General features: G+C 40.8%; 1 protein-coding gene across 1 annotated transcript in view; it reads left to right on the forward strand.

Moving 5' to 3' along the window:
- FGF9 (fibroblast growth factor 9) overlaps positions 1-14,444 on the forward strand; it is a 55,338-nt gene that overhangs the window by 39,586 nt on the left and 1,308 nt on the right. The gene's annotated exons all lie outside the window — the stretch shown is intronic.

The following is a 14,444-nucleotide window of genomic DNA, read 5'->3' on the forward strand; positions in this document are numbered from 1 at the left end:
CCCTGCTGGTGCCCCCCCCCCCCTCCCCTTTTCACACTGATATTCATTCATGTGTTTGGGCATGTCCTAAGGGTGATACTGCTTTAGGCCTTGTCAGAAGGGGAAGCAGAAATTGCATAATAAAGTAACCTAAGGGCTTTGAAAACAAAGTGAGTATGGACAGCTCCATACAGGACACACAGAGCTTTCAAGCAATCTACATCAGACAGAAGCTATCTGTCAGAGGACACAGTGAGAGATCACACGGCATTGCAGAAAGAGATTTGCAAACATAGCACTCTCTACTGTGCCTTCTGATGAATGGCTTTCAATGCACTACAAGAAGGACATGCATCTGCTTGGATCATCTCCTTCCATAAACACGCAATCTATGTGAAGATGGTTAGATACTCCCAACTTTCCCTGTGTTACTCCAAGGCTTCATTCACCCTGGCAGAACCTATATATTTGTCTGACTGCATTTTGGTATGTATAAGTTTCCTAAAATATAGGGGGAAAACTGATTTTTCCTTTACTCCACTGAGTGGGTATTGGTGGAATAGAGTACATTGAGGCATGACTATTGGGATATGAAACCCATAGGCCAAGGAATTGCAGTGTATATACACACATGTGCCTTTTTCTTTTGGCTGTTCTAAAGACTTCCATGGTTCTAACACCTAGTGGAAGTGATCGATATAATTATTTACACTACTCCAGACTTTATAAGGGATCTTCCTGCCAGTGCTGAATTCTTAATGATTTTAATCTGAGAAAGCTCAGCCAGGGAACTTTGAAAAAGACCTGTGGATATTCAATGTTTGCTGTAACACAAATACTTTCATTGCATAAACATCCTCTAAGGTCTGTCATTGACTTTCTTGGATGGATCAGGTGACTCTCCAATGTCTATCGGGCAGAATTCAACCAGCCTAGTGCTGGGCACACACCTTACAACCATCGCAAGACTTTTGTCTTGCGATGGTTGTAAGGTAATTAAGAAAACGTACGATCTGCCTATCTTGGACAGGCAGATCGTACTTGCGATGATCGCAAGCCGCGCCCCTCTGAGGGGCGGGCTTCCGATGACCACAATGCCGAATGGGCAGAGTCCGCTTGCGCACACCGGCCTGTCCAGCTTTTATCTTACGAACATGCTACACACCCGCCGAACATCGTACGATGCTCGGCGGGTTTTCGAACATGTTCGTAAGTTAAAAGTCGTGCGACCTTACAGTAGTAGAGGTCGCACGGCTTCCACACACCTTACGATAATCGTACTATCGCAGGATTTCCGGCGATTATCGTACGATTATTGCAAGGTGTGTGGGGACCTTAAGACGGGACTCTTCAGGATGGCTTTTCCTCCCTTCCCCAAAATCCTGAACATGAGCTCTCATGTGACTAGAGTTCTATAGTGAGGGTAGACATTGGCGTAGGAGACGATTGGACCATGCCAACCATTCTCTGAAGTCTATAGCCAGCTTAAAGCTATCCTTGCAATCCATGTTTAAGACAAAGTCCGAACAAGCTTATCATAATAACAGTCAGCCTCTATCTTGCTTGGTTTTTTTTCACACCTCTCTATCGCTTTTTCAGAAATCTGGCACATCCTAAGCTATGGACATGCAAACTAAGAACAGTAATCAGTGATTTTTCACACGTCCTTATTCACTTAGCAAATTTGCCTTTTTTATATATTGATTGAATTGAACTACAATAAACAGACTCTTTAATGTTCCAATGAACAATATATAGGTGTTACTCTGCCACAAAGAGCACTTGACACGTGTGTGTGTGTGTGTGTGTGTGTGTGTGTGTGTGGAAAGTAATCATGAGGAAATGATAACCTGAATTGGACAATTTCCTGCCACTGATACTGTTTTTCCTTCCTTCTTTCTTCTTCTGTGTGCACTCAAATAGGACTGGTCACATTATACATACTATTGGTAAAATCCATTGAAAATTATTCGTGAAACCCTTGGGTATGTACACACTGGGCTGAGCTTACTTGGTGGTATTGCTACACTTGAATAGACCTACTATGAGTAACTTTTAAAGATCATTCATGTTTATGTTGAATACAAATAATACATTGGTACACCATTCTATCCTTATAATGTGGGGTAATACTCACTAATGGTATATGCTAAAATACTGCTAGGTAAAGAACTATTAAAAAAAAAAACAATGGCACTTCGCAAGAATCAATAGTCAAGCCATCAACATTTACAGTGCAACATTATATTTTTGTGTTTTTAAAAAAGTGCCTCTTCCCTGATCTGGCTAGAAACGTCTCTTAACTTCAGCATGTCACTAACAGTTTAGGTCTCTGACTTTATTGTGCACATATGAGCGAGGCTGCAAAGAGTTCACTTCAACCAGGCAGGTACTATCTGTAAGATGAGAGGATCAACAAGAAGCAGAGCCTTCTGCCCTCATGTACATAAAGTACCAACTATTTATTAAAACTGGGCTTTAAAAATTACATGAAAAAACAAAGCGATAATGGGGCTTTAAAAGTGCCCAATGATGAATGTGGGATAACATGGCTTAACTTGGTAACAAGACATGATGACTGGTCATAAATATATAATATAACAAAGATATTTTTATTTACATGATCTCAATATACTTAAACATTTCATTGGTCTAAAAAGTTACAAACAGTGGATAATAAATACTTTAACTATACCTCCCTGGACTTTTTTTGTTGTAATGGTCATGCATTTGGTGCATGACTGTCCATACACATTTTTGTTTTTTCATGTATTGTATTCAGGGGTGTGGTGTCACAGTTCCGATGGGTGTTCTGGGATGTACCCACTTGTTTTATCTATGTGCTTTAAACATTACAGAGACACTAAACTAAACGTTAACCATTAACAATACTGAGCCTTATTTGTGTATCACTCAGCTGTAGCTCCTCAAATCACCTCTGAATTAGTGCTCACACTGTCCTTCCTTCTGGAGGGTGGCGGCCATGTTCCATGTGTGTGTCGCAAAGTAGATACTTGCTCCTGTGATGGACTACAATCTCAATACAAATTAGTAAACTAAACGTGAGATTGTAGTCTATCACAGGAGAGAGCTTGGAGCGCTGTCTATTTTACAACACACACACGGACCATGGGGAACAAAAGTAGCCACCCTCCAGGTGGAAGGACAGTGTTGGCACCAATTCAGAGATGATTTGAGGATCTACAGCTGAGTGATACACAAATAAGATACCGTATATACTCGAGTATAAGCCGTCCCGAATATAAGCCGAGGTACCTAATTTTACCACAAAAAAACTGGGAAAAAATATTGACTCGAGTATAAGCTTAGGGTGGGAAATGAGGCAGCTACTGGTAAATGTACAAAATGAAGATAGATACCAATAAAATTACATTAATATTTATTAGAAAAAAAATAACCTAGCTCTAAGTGGAAAAGGGGAAACAGGGCTACATATCATGTACTACGGATCATTTAACCCATTCATATTAGCAGAGGATAATATTGTTCAGTGCACTCTATATGTAGTATATAGTACATGTACATATAGAGTGCCTGCAACAATACATTTACAATGATCCTCTGCTAACATGAATGGGTTAAATAACGCTGACTGAAGCCGAGGGGGGCACTTTTCAGCACAAAAAATGGGCTGAAAAACTCGGCTTATACTCGAGTATATACGGTATTTTAAAAAAAAATAGTTTGGGTACTTAAATGCATTTTTAAGATTTAATGAGGGGGTAAGTAGAGATATGGACGGAGGTAAGCCGGTAGATGTGGTATATCTGGATTTCTCAAAGGCTTTTGATACAGTACCACACAAACGCTTGCTTCACAAGCTGAGGGCTATGGGCATAGGTGAGGTGGTGTGTACGTGGATAGAGAACTGGCTATGGGAACGGGTCCAGAGGGTATCTGTAAATGGCACCTTTTCAGACTGGGCTAGTGTAATGAGCGGTGTGCCTCAGGGTTCTGTGCTGGGTCCCATATTGTTCAACTTATTTATTAATGACATCGGGGAGGGTGTTAACAGCGATATTTCCGTGTTTGCGGATGACACCAAAATAGGGAGGGTAATAGACACGGACTTAGACACTATAACATTACAGGAGGACCTGGATAAAATAGGGGAGTGGGCATTAATGTGGCAGATGAGGTTTAATGTCGATAAATGCAAAGTAATGCACTTTGGAATTAAAAATAAACAAATGGGTTATACAATTATGGGTATGCCGCTGGGGAAGTCAGAAATGGAGAAGGATTTGGGGGTCATTGTAGACCACAAACTGAAAGGTAGTTTGCAGTGCCAGGCTGCTGTAAACAAAGCTAGCAGGGTCTTGTCCTGTATTAAAAAGGGGATGTATTGCAGGGACAAGTCTATAATTTTGCCACTTTATAGATCATTGGTTCGACCTCATCTGGAGTACGCGGTCCAGTTCTGGTCACCAGTACTAAGAAAAGATGTCCTTGAGTTGGAAAAAGTCCAGCGGAGGGCAACCAAACTAATTAGGGGTATGGAGGACCAGAGCTACGAGACAAGGCTACTAAATTTAAACATGTTCACATTGGAGGTGAGGAGATTAAGGGGGGATATGATCTCCATGTACAAAATGTTCAATGGTGGTAGCAACATTAGCGATAAACTGTTTAAAATTAACTCCATTACAAAAACTAGAGGCCACCACCTAAAATTGGTGGAAAAAAAATTCCAGCACAAGGGGCGAAGGGGGTTCTTCACAGTAAGATAGTTAGGGTCTGGAACTCACTGCCACAGGCAGTGATTTCAGCAAAGGATGTGGAATTGTTCAAGAAACTTTTGGGACGATTTCTTAAGGGACCGTAATATACAGGGGTACAGGTACTCATAGAATGAGATCCTAATAGGTTGGACTTGATGGACTAATGTCTTTATTCAACCACAAATACTATGTAACGCCTGAGTTTTTAATGTCACTTTAACATACCCTGATAAAGTTGTATACATTTAACTGATCTTGTGTACATGTATGTTGGGGTGGGGCTCAATAAAAAGACTTTAGATCCTCTGTAAGCAAAGCACTGTGTCCTATACCCAAGTACATGGGACAGGCAGATAATGTCTAAACTGTTCCACGTGGGCAGACAAAGTGAACTCTGCATTTTGCTGTTATGCACCCTTCCAGAAATGAAAAGTGAATCTATAACAACAAATGTGAATCTCTTGTAGTGCTGAGTAAAATTGAAATGCTTACATATAGTCTGTTGCTATGGGCAATAGCCTTTCCTAATTTTTGCTACAGTGTTTAAAGGGCGTGACGCACTGCACGCGAAGCAGCGCGGAGCGGTGGCACGCTGCCTTTGCGAGCAGTGTGTCATGTCCCTTTCTTCTCGGCACCTCAGCTTGCGAGAGCTCGCGGAGCTGAGCGTGCCGAGATGAACAATTTCAACTTCAGCCAATCGGCTGGCGCATATAAACCGGCGCAACGGGATGCGACATCTGGCCGGTTGTTACAGACGAGCCGATTGGCTGAAGGTGCAGTCAATCATCTGACTGCACTCAGCTCACACACTGCACGCGAAGCTCCGTGCCGGAGAGCTGTGCTTCGCTCTGCGCGGCTTCGCGTGCAGTGTGTCACGGCCTTTAAAATCCATCCCTTCCCTATATTTAAAGTGGTGTCTCTAGCCACAATGTTTATTTTTAGGTAGAATTGGGAAGGTTTGGTGAATGTTTCTAAACTGTTCTGTGTTTCTTCAATGGTTTGTACTGCCTGCTCACTAAACCAATAAAATTTGCTTTAATGCCCCCCCCCCGGCAGCACATAACATTTCCTTCTCTCCCTTGCCACGCCAAGTCGTTGTAGTGACCCATTTGACAACATTGGGCCAGTCATCAAGTATCACTGCTTTTATACTGTGAGGAGGGGAGGGAATTCTCATGATACTTCCATAACTGGACGCAGCAGGTATTTCTCAGAAGTTGAAGGGATCAGCGGGGGAACAAAGTAAAGGTAAGTATGTGCTTCTGGGGTGGTGGATATTAAATGAACCTGTTGCTTTGCTCTTTATTTATAACCTTGACCTAAAGCAATGGTCTAGATTCCTGTTGAAGCCAGACTAGTGTTGCCTATCCCAGACTGATGTGTGAATGTTTCATTTAGCTTCAATTCAAACAGAATATTGAAGCTGGCCATAAACTACTTGAATTTTGAAATTTAAGCTGTAGGTAACGCTGTAGGCACCAATCCATTCGACAGCAGGCATTTATTTTTCAGTCAGCTTTTGTTGACAGCACTGGGCCAAATACTGTTGACCGAACAGTGACTGAAGCCAGTCGAGTGCAGTCACTGTTCAGGTATTCTGACAGCTGCAGGTGCCGGCTGTCAAAATACAATAGCTGACAGGGCAGATTTGCCCATCCATGCTATACCCTGTATACTAAATTGGCTTATTATCTAAACCTTAAAACAAGAATGCAGAGACAGTAAAACCAGCAATAACAGAAAAATATGTAAACAGAGGGTGACAAACAAAAGCAACAGAAAGAGCGCTATGTTGGTAAATCATTTGACATTAGGGAATTGTCAATATTTCTAGTCTTGTAAAGAGCCTAGAAATTTCAAGCATGTCTTCACTGATCCAAAATCAGACAATAGCCATATTGTGCCTCCAGGACATTAAATTAAACGTTCCATTGTGTTAGCCAGCACAGTGCTATTTGTCACCATATAAAAATAATATAAATACATTTTTCTTTTCCCACCCTTGCATGCACCAGAATCTTTACATGGACTTTAACCCGTTATTTTACGAGATTGCCCAGCGGTAATAAGGGATGGCTATTGGGAAGTATTCACGCTAGAAGACTTTATCCCATTCCTTTTTCAAGTTCTTTCCATTTTTTGTTTTTCATGTTAAATCCCCTCCAGGCTCCCAAGATGTCTTCCCCATCAGTTTTTTGGTGTTTGCCTTGGTACTTTGGAGGGTTGCAAGGGTATCGTATCCGATGATGGAGCTTGATGTCATTGTCGTATGGCCTGGTTTATAACACCTATACAATCTTTGAGTTTGGTCCTAGACAGTATACAGACAGCGGTTTATATTGGATAATGAGTAGTGATGGGCAAAACAGAAATGTTTTAATTTCCCAGAAGGTTTAGTGAAAATTTGTCAGATTTCAGCAACATTTTTGATATTTTGCTAAATGCATTGGAGTCATTAGGGAAGGAAAAACTAAAGCTGGCCATACCCTGTGCTTAGATTTTCAAAAGAGCATTCGTATGAAAAGTTTCTTTTAGACTTTCTATTAGTTGATGAGATCAAATCAATCCATTTTTTTCCCCTCCTGCAGTGACAAAACTCCAAGTAGCAGGATGGAAAATGTTTGCTTTAACATTATTCTAACAGTGAATGTGGTTTTCGTTTGGGGAAATGCCATTACAAAGTCGACATCATTTAAAACTAAAGGACATTTCAATCAACATTTGTTAAGTGTCTGATGGAGCACACAACTATTTTCCTGCCATCTGTTAGTGAGACAAATTCAGGTAGTTTTTACATAAGAAAAATGGAGGTAAAAAAGACCTCTTCCATGTTGGAATAAATTATGTGGCGGACAAAGTTCTGCAACCAGTTCATATACACCATACAGACAGTTACGTGAATCTGTCGCAGGTTGCATCAATTGTTGCATAAATGGCAGACAGATTTCTAATTGGTGTCAAAGACGCTTTTAGTGAATTTCAGGGTCTGTGTTTGAGCAAAGTATTAGGAATATTAATTCGTATTAGTTAACTGAATTTTATTTTGTCATACTGTAGCAGAGTTTAGGTATTCTAGCGTGTTCACATCTCTGCATTTGCTTGCAGTATAAAATCCTCTTACTGCTGGTAAATGCAGGGAGACGAAGCCTAATTTATGGCAGTGTAAGCTGTTCAGATATCCACGCTGCAAGTTACTCCCCTATTTTTTTCTGCAGTAAGGCATGTTAAAGTGACATTAAAGTCAAAAAATGTTTCCCCCCCTCCCAATGTTAAGTAAAACGCTTACCGTAAATTATGTCTCTTAATCCGATCTTCCTCCTCTTTCCTGTCCTTTTCAGCCTTCTCTCCAGCGCTGCTGCGGGTGTCCGATCCAGCACTGATTTCTCTATCCTTGCTGGCACTTCCTGTCCCACGGTGTCTGCATTCGGGTGCACGCGTCCATAGACTTACCTTGCGTCTCTCCTCGTCTCTCGGCTGAAAATCCGAACTGCGCATGCGCCCGCCCCAAGATGCTTTGCGGCCGCCTGAGCAGTTTCTTAAGCTGGCCGTACACCTATAGGCTTTCTATAGTTGCCTGCATCCAATCAGATTGTTCAGGTATTTTGAGAGCCAGCAGGGCCGACTAGCAAGATACTGAAGCTTGGCCCAGTGGAAGATGCCTCCATCCACACAGTTTAGCATAGATGGAGGAATCTGTTGCACTTTTTCCATCTGACCATAGGCTGATAGAAAAAAAAATCTATAGGTGTATGGCCAGCTTTGGACATTGTCACTGGTACAATTTCTCTGTATCGGGGTTGACCATAGACATTTGAAATAACCCCAGTGGTAGTGTTATGCTGTCCTCTATGCTGTCTCAAATCAGTAAAGACAGTATTTTGAGTACCCAGCAAAGACACTTTACTTGGCATTGACAAAGGGGGGATTCTCCTTGACCCCTGAAACTTGTATACTCGTATGTTGGCTGTAGCTCGTAAATAACATGGTAATAGCAATACGTGGTTTTTTTTTCTTTTTTCTTTTCAATTTACCATTCACATGGACTTGTGTGTTTCCAGTTAAAACCTGGAACAAAAACTTCAGTACTTTTCCTCTAACGGATACCTAAACATGTCTGACCTATTGCTACTAGGCTTCCATTTTATAGATGGGCAGGTGCCTTGTTGAGAACAGGCAGTACACCTCTGTCTTCCAAAACGTATGGGGAAGTGTTCTGTAGTCCTATAATACTTAATCCCATTCGCTAGTCTTGAGTGACAAAACACTCAAGACAAGGAATCCCGTTCATTTCTATGGCCCCTGTTCACACTGGGTGTTTTGTCGCACAAAGTTTCCTATGGAAGTCTATGGAACCAAAAAGTGCTGTAATCTGCCAAAAAGTAGTTCATGCACTTTTTCCAGCGACAGGCGTTTTTCTGCTTGCAACAAAACACTCAGGTGTAAACAGGGGCCATAAAAATGAATGGGATTCCTTGTCTTGAGCATTTTGTTGCGCTTACCTTTTGAGCGACAAAATGTCTAGGTGTTAAAGGGGACTTAAATGTTCTAGGACTACAGAACACTTCCTTCTGTTTAGAAGACACGACAGTGTACTGCAGTTCTAATATGCTTCCTGTCCAAGGGTGACTCCTGTCCTAGGGTGACAACGGTGGTCCTCTATAGAGTACAGTGAATGAGTGCTGTCACTCTAAGACAGGAAGTGTGTTCAGCTGATAGATGTGGTACCTACATGGTGAACCTTTTTTCCCTTTCTCCATAGAAAAGATTAGCGAACAGTCGCTCATTTTCATCATGCAGGGTATAGTCACTGGTACTGCTGAGCATCAGAAGCATTCACATCTTGCCTTGCATTTCTCATTTATTTCTTGTAAACCCTGACATGGTCCAATGGATACCAGGCTAACACATCACTATGCTTGAATTCATTGCATTTCTTTGAAACACTGCAGCGTGTGTGGGTGCTCTAACTTGAATATAGATTGTGAACATTGCTAAAATCTGCCAGTTCACATGAGAAAATAGTTCAGTTTATGATCAGCAAGCAGCACAAATTCATCAGATGATATCGAAGTGATGTTACAGAATGTAATACGGGGTTATCCGAGCAGGCTTCTGTGACTCTCCCATTGTTGCGTGAAGCATTAGCAGTCACAAAGTCATATTGTGGGACAGGAGGAGTTGCTGGATGTTATAGATGAGTCCTTTGTTATTCGAGTCTTATAATGTTTGTCGTCTAATACATTGTTTATTTTGTTGCTTGTAAAAGGGGCTTAGGAGGGCCGACAATGCTTTTCTTGCCTTTCAAGCACTGTACATGTCACTCCCAGTTAAGAGATTCCTCTGGTGATATTAAATAATGCATTTTACCATCCAAGCAGATAAATAATTAAAAGTCTCAAATAGCCTACTGATCAGTATGTTTTATAACAGCCGTAGGAGCACTGATCATCGAGGAGCACACACACCATGTGCAATGTCTAAAGATTTTTCAGGTGGCTTGATTTTTATTTTTTTCCCCCATTTTTAAAATTTTTTGCATTTTTGGTGATATCTATAAACCATGAACAGGTGAAATGTGTGTAAACCCCAACAATGAACTTCTCTATTCCCTTTTGGTCTGTTTAATATACAATTGAAGGCGTTTTTATTTAGAACTGTTCAATAAGTGCAAAAAATATATGTTGATCGTACCAGAAATCTAGTGTTGTCCTGTACATTCAGCAGCCTTATCTCAAACAATGTTATTAGGATGTGTTCTAGGACTACAGAAAATGTCCCACTACATTATGGAAGACAGGACAAGGTGTACTGTAGTTCTAACATGCTTCCTGTCCTAGGGTGACCACAATGCTCCTGCATAGAGTACGGTGCCTGAGCGCTGTCAATCTAGGACAGGAAGTGTGTTACTGGCAGGATCACAATTTGAACATGGAATGGGAAAAAGTCTGAACAAAAGAAAATGAATGCAGCCACCACATCTAAGCTGAAATGGAAATGTTTAGATCCACTTTAAGACTAAGCTAATATAGTCTATGTGATCACTTGTAGGCACAACTAGAATCTTCTGGCATTTGATTTCAGAATTGGCCTGCATTTATTTGAATCTTTTGATGTAAGCTACTTGATTGCTGAGCATTGCAGTTTAACCAGGCATGAATACAGCATTGGGCTGCTATTGACGGTGAATACTGGTTACCCAATTGTCGTTTAGATTACTTGTACAACTTCAGTTATTATGTAGGGTGATTCTGACTGGGCAACAGTAGCTGATGATTGCACTGTAGCATTACTGCTCATCACTGGTCTAGATCCTTTGGGTATGGGCACAGATTGTATATCTGTATGCACTTGCCAGCCTGGCTGATCCCATAAGGATCTTTCATACAAAGTAGCTTTCAGTAGACAGTGTGTGACTATGTCTCACTGACATCTGAGTCTATAGATGGCTTTATCCTATCTTGTGCTGTTTTAAACAATCTTGTGTGCATTGTATAGTTGGTCAGGGTGGTGTCTACCACTTTGGGTACCACTGTTGCCTTGCAATTCTGTGTTCCCAAGTTCAAATTTTACCAACCCTGTCTGCAAACAGTTTGGTTTTCTCTACAATCCAAACCAGAGGATCCAGAGAAAACTCACAAAGTAATTATTTTGTTTCAGTTGTCATTGCACTTTCCAGAGTCGTATATTTTGTTATTGGAGAAAATGAAATGAACTGTAATAAGAATCTAATTATGAAAAGTGGCCAGTAGATATCGAACACCGGCAATAAGACTACTGCATGAGCACCAGAACCAAGCTTCGTGCCATTTTGTACCAACATCTTAATCTTAAGAAATGAGTATTAACGCTGGTTGGCTCAACGAGGATGGCAAAAGAGTACGTATAATTCTTTGAATTTGTGTTACTCTTAAACACTACTTGGTATGCAAGCAATTAACATGTCAAGATACTATATATCTGAGGCAAGGTCCATTTTAACAATGGAAATAATCAAAATTAGTTACTCAACAGGAAGGCAGTTAAAAATAAAAATGATCAAAAACAAAGTGACCTTTTGCACCTGATTTTTATGAGGTGTGACAAAGCCTCAACTATCATTCATATAAATGTATTTTACATTTTCTTTGCAGCTTTTGAGTAACATGTTAGCACATTGTAAAAATCCCTGTTTGGCCTACAGTGAGGCCGTTTTAATTCTCTTGCCTGCAAGAGGGACAGAAATAGAATGTTACAAGATGTTTTCTTCACACATAAATAAAATATCTGCACACATATGCAGAATGGGAACAGTTGAAACAATTTGCCAGAATGACAAACCTCAATACAAACATACAAGTTGCTTAGAGGTAAAATGATTCTCCAAGGATAGCATTTATTTGGTTTTTCCTCCTGTAGTGTGAGGGTGCAACTGCCCCTGAACCTAACAGTGACTTTTTTACTCTACTTCTCAATTTTTTGGGGGGATAGAATGTGGAAAGGTTGTACATCTGTTAGGTTTTTTTTATTTGTGTATGGGTCCCTGATGGAGACAATGGTCACCAGTAAGGGTGAATATTCCCCCGTTATGAAAGGTGATGTTTAAGTGTAAGTGTTTCACATTTTCACAGGAAGGTGGGAAAATCTTTTTATGGGAACAGCCATTCTGTTAACAAATTTCAAAGAGTTCTTCCCACTCTTTGGAGATATCTCCTGCCGTCTCTGGGACAGGAAGTAAAAGTCCCCAATAGACACACAAAAAATATAACCATTCCCTACTCTATCCAAAAAAGATTTTGGCCAAACATATTGCATTGTCCCTGTTATGCCTCTGACATGAATAGTAAATTCACAAAATGATGAACCTTTACTTAGAGATGTAGCTGTATTGCTCTATGGCCTGGTGTGGAATGTTAAATCGAACCTACAACATCCTGCCTGTATTATCTGGAACTAGGGCAAAGCATATTAAATATCTTGGTGTGCTCTTGTTGTTTTTGGCCAAACTTTGTGACAATTTGGTATCTACTTGCCATGCCCAGAAAGCCTTAAAGGAGAACTATGGGGTTAGGGCTTTCTGGTCAGGGTTGCCAATGCTGACCCGCGTACACTGCCAAAAGTGCCTACAGTTGGGCACGCGAGCATCAAAACTGGACCACAGAGCAATGGTGGAAAGTGGCCTGGTATAATGAATCAGATTTTCTTTTACATCATGTGGCTGGCCGGGTACATGTGTTACTTACCTGGGGAAGAGATGGCACCAGGATACTATGAGAAAAAAGCAAGCTGGCGGAGGCAGTGTGGTGATTTGGGCAATTTTCTGCAAGGAAACATTAAATTCCTGCTTTTCATGTGGATGTTACTTTGACGCGTACCATCAACGTAAACATTTTTGCTCACAAAGTACACCCTTTCATGGAAATGGCATTCACTGATGGCATTGGCTTCTTTCAGCAGGATAATGCGCTCTGCCACACCGCATAAATGGTTCAAAAATAGTTTGGGATGTTGATTTTTGGCTTCCAAATTCTACAGATCTCAATCCAAATTCTACAGATCTCAATCCAATCGAGCATCTTTGGGATGTGCTGGGAAAAAAAAGCTCAATCCATGGAGCCCCGACCTCGCAAGTTACAGAACTTAAAGGATCTGCTACTGCCAGATACCAGAGCACACCATCACAGGTCTAGTGGAGTCCATGGCTCAACAGGTCAGGGCTGTTTTGGTGGCAAATGAGGGACCCAATATCAATATTGGAGGGGGGGGGGTGCTCATGTTGTGACTGATCATTGCATGTTCTGCATGCTCTGATGAGCTTGTATTGTTACATAGTTGTTGGTGATATAAGTAACACCTGCACATGTACATAATATAACTTTTTTGTTTTTTTGACTCATGGTGCCAAGTTTCTGACTTAATGGGGGTGATTTACTAACCTAAACACACACACGCACCAGGTGCGTGTGATTTTCACACAGCAAAACTTATTTATCAACCAAAAAGTCTCTCAAAGCATATTTCCACTAATGCCATATATGGAAAAATCATGCACATGATGCATATATAATGCTGCTTCACAGTTTTTAGACAAAAATGGTTAGCTCATGCATTTACATTCCTGCATTCATCAACGCAAGCAACACAACATAGAGCTAATTTACACAACATCACCTTGTAATTCATTCAGGGCTTTGCACAACACACCTGCTGGGTGTGTACACACTACAAAGGTGTTTAGATTCCACCCATAGATCATGCTGGGAGGTAACACACTACAGAGGTGTATACATGTTCGTGGTGTGTTTATAAGGTTAGTAAATCAACCCCAATGGCTCAATAAGGCACCATAGCTGGCCTTGTATGAAAACTGTGGAAGGCTGATTTAGTTTTTGGCTTGAGAGCTGCCACAGTTGATGGATAGATAATAATAATTTTAAAAAACTGTATTTATCATTATAGAGAATTGTGGAGATGGAATAGCAGCAAAGCAAATATGGCTATAACTATGCTTTCTGGCTAGGACTATGAAAATCTGTCAACTGTTTACAAGAGCAAGTGACCTTAATTTTACAGCTACATAGCGGCTTTGTGTCATTACTGTTCATTACTGCTTCCCTCTGTGTGAAAAGTTGAAGACCCCTTTCACTCTCATTGCAGTGAGAATCATTTCGAAGAGTGGCCCAGGTGGCATTTCCATCCCCCCTCCACTATCTCTCTCTCTCTTATATTTATATATATATATATATA

Source organism: Nanorana parkeri, unplaced genomic scaffold (genome assembly GCF_000935625.1).
Source record: "Nanorana parkeri isolate BGI_ZX_2015 unplaced genomic scaffold, ASM93562v1 scaffold799, whole genome shotgun sequence".
NCBI classification, from domain to species: Eukaryota; Metazoa; Chordata; class Amphibia; order Anura; family Dicroglossidae; genus Nanorana; species Nanorana parkeri.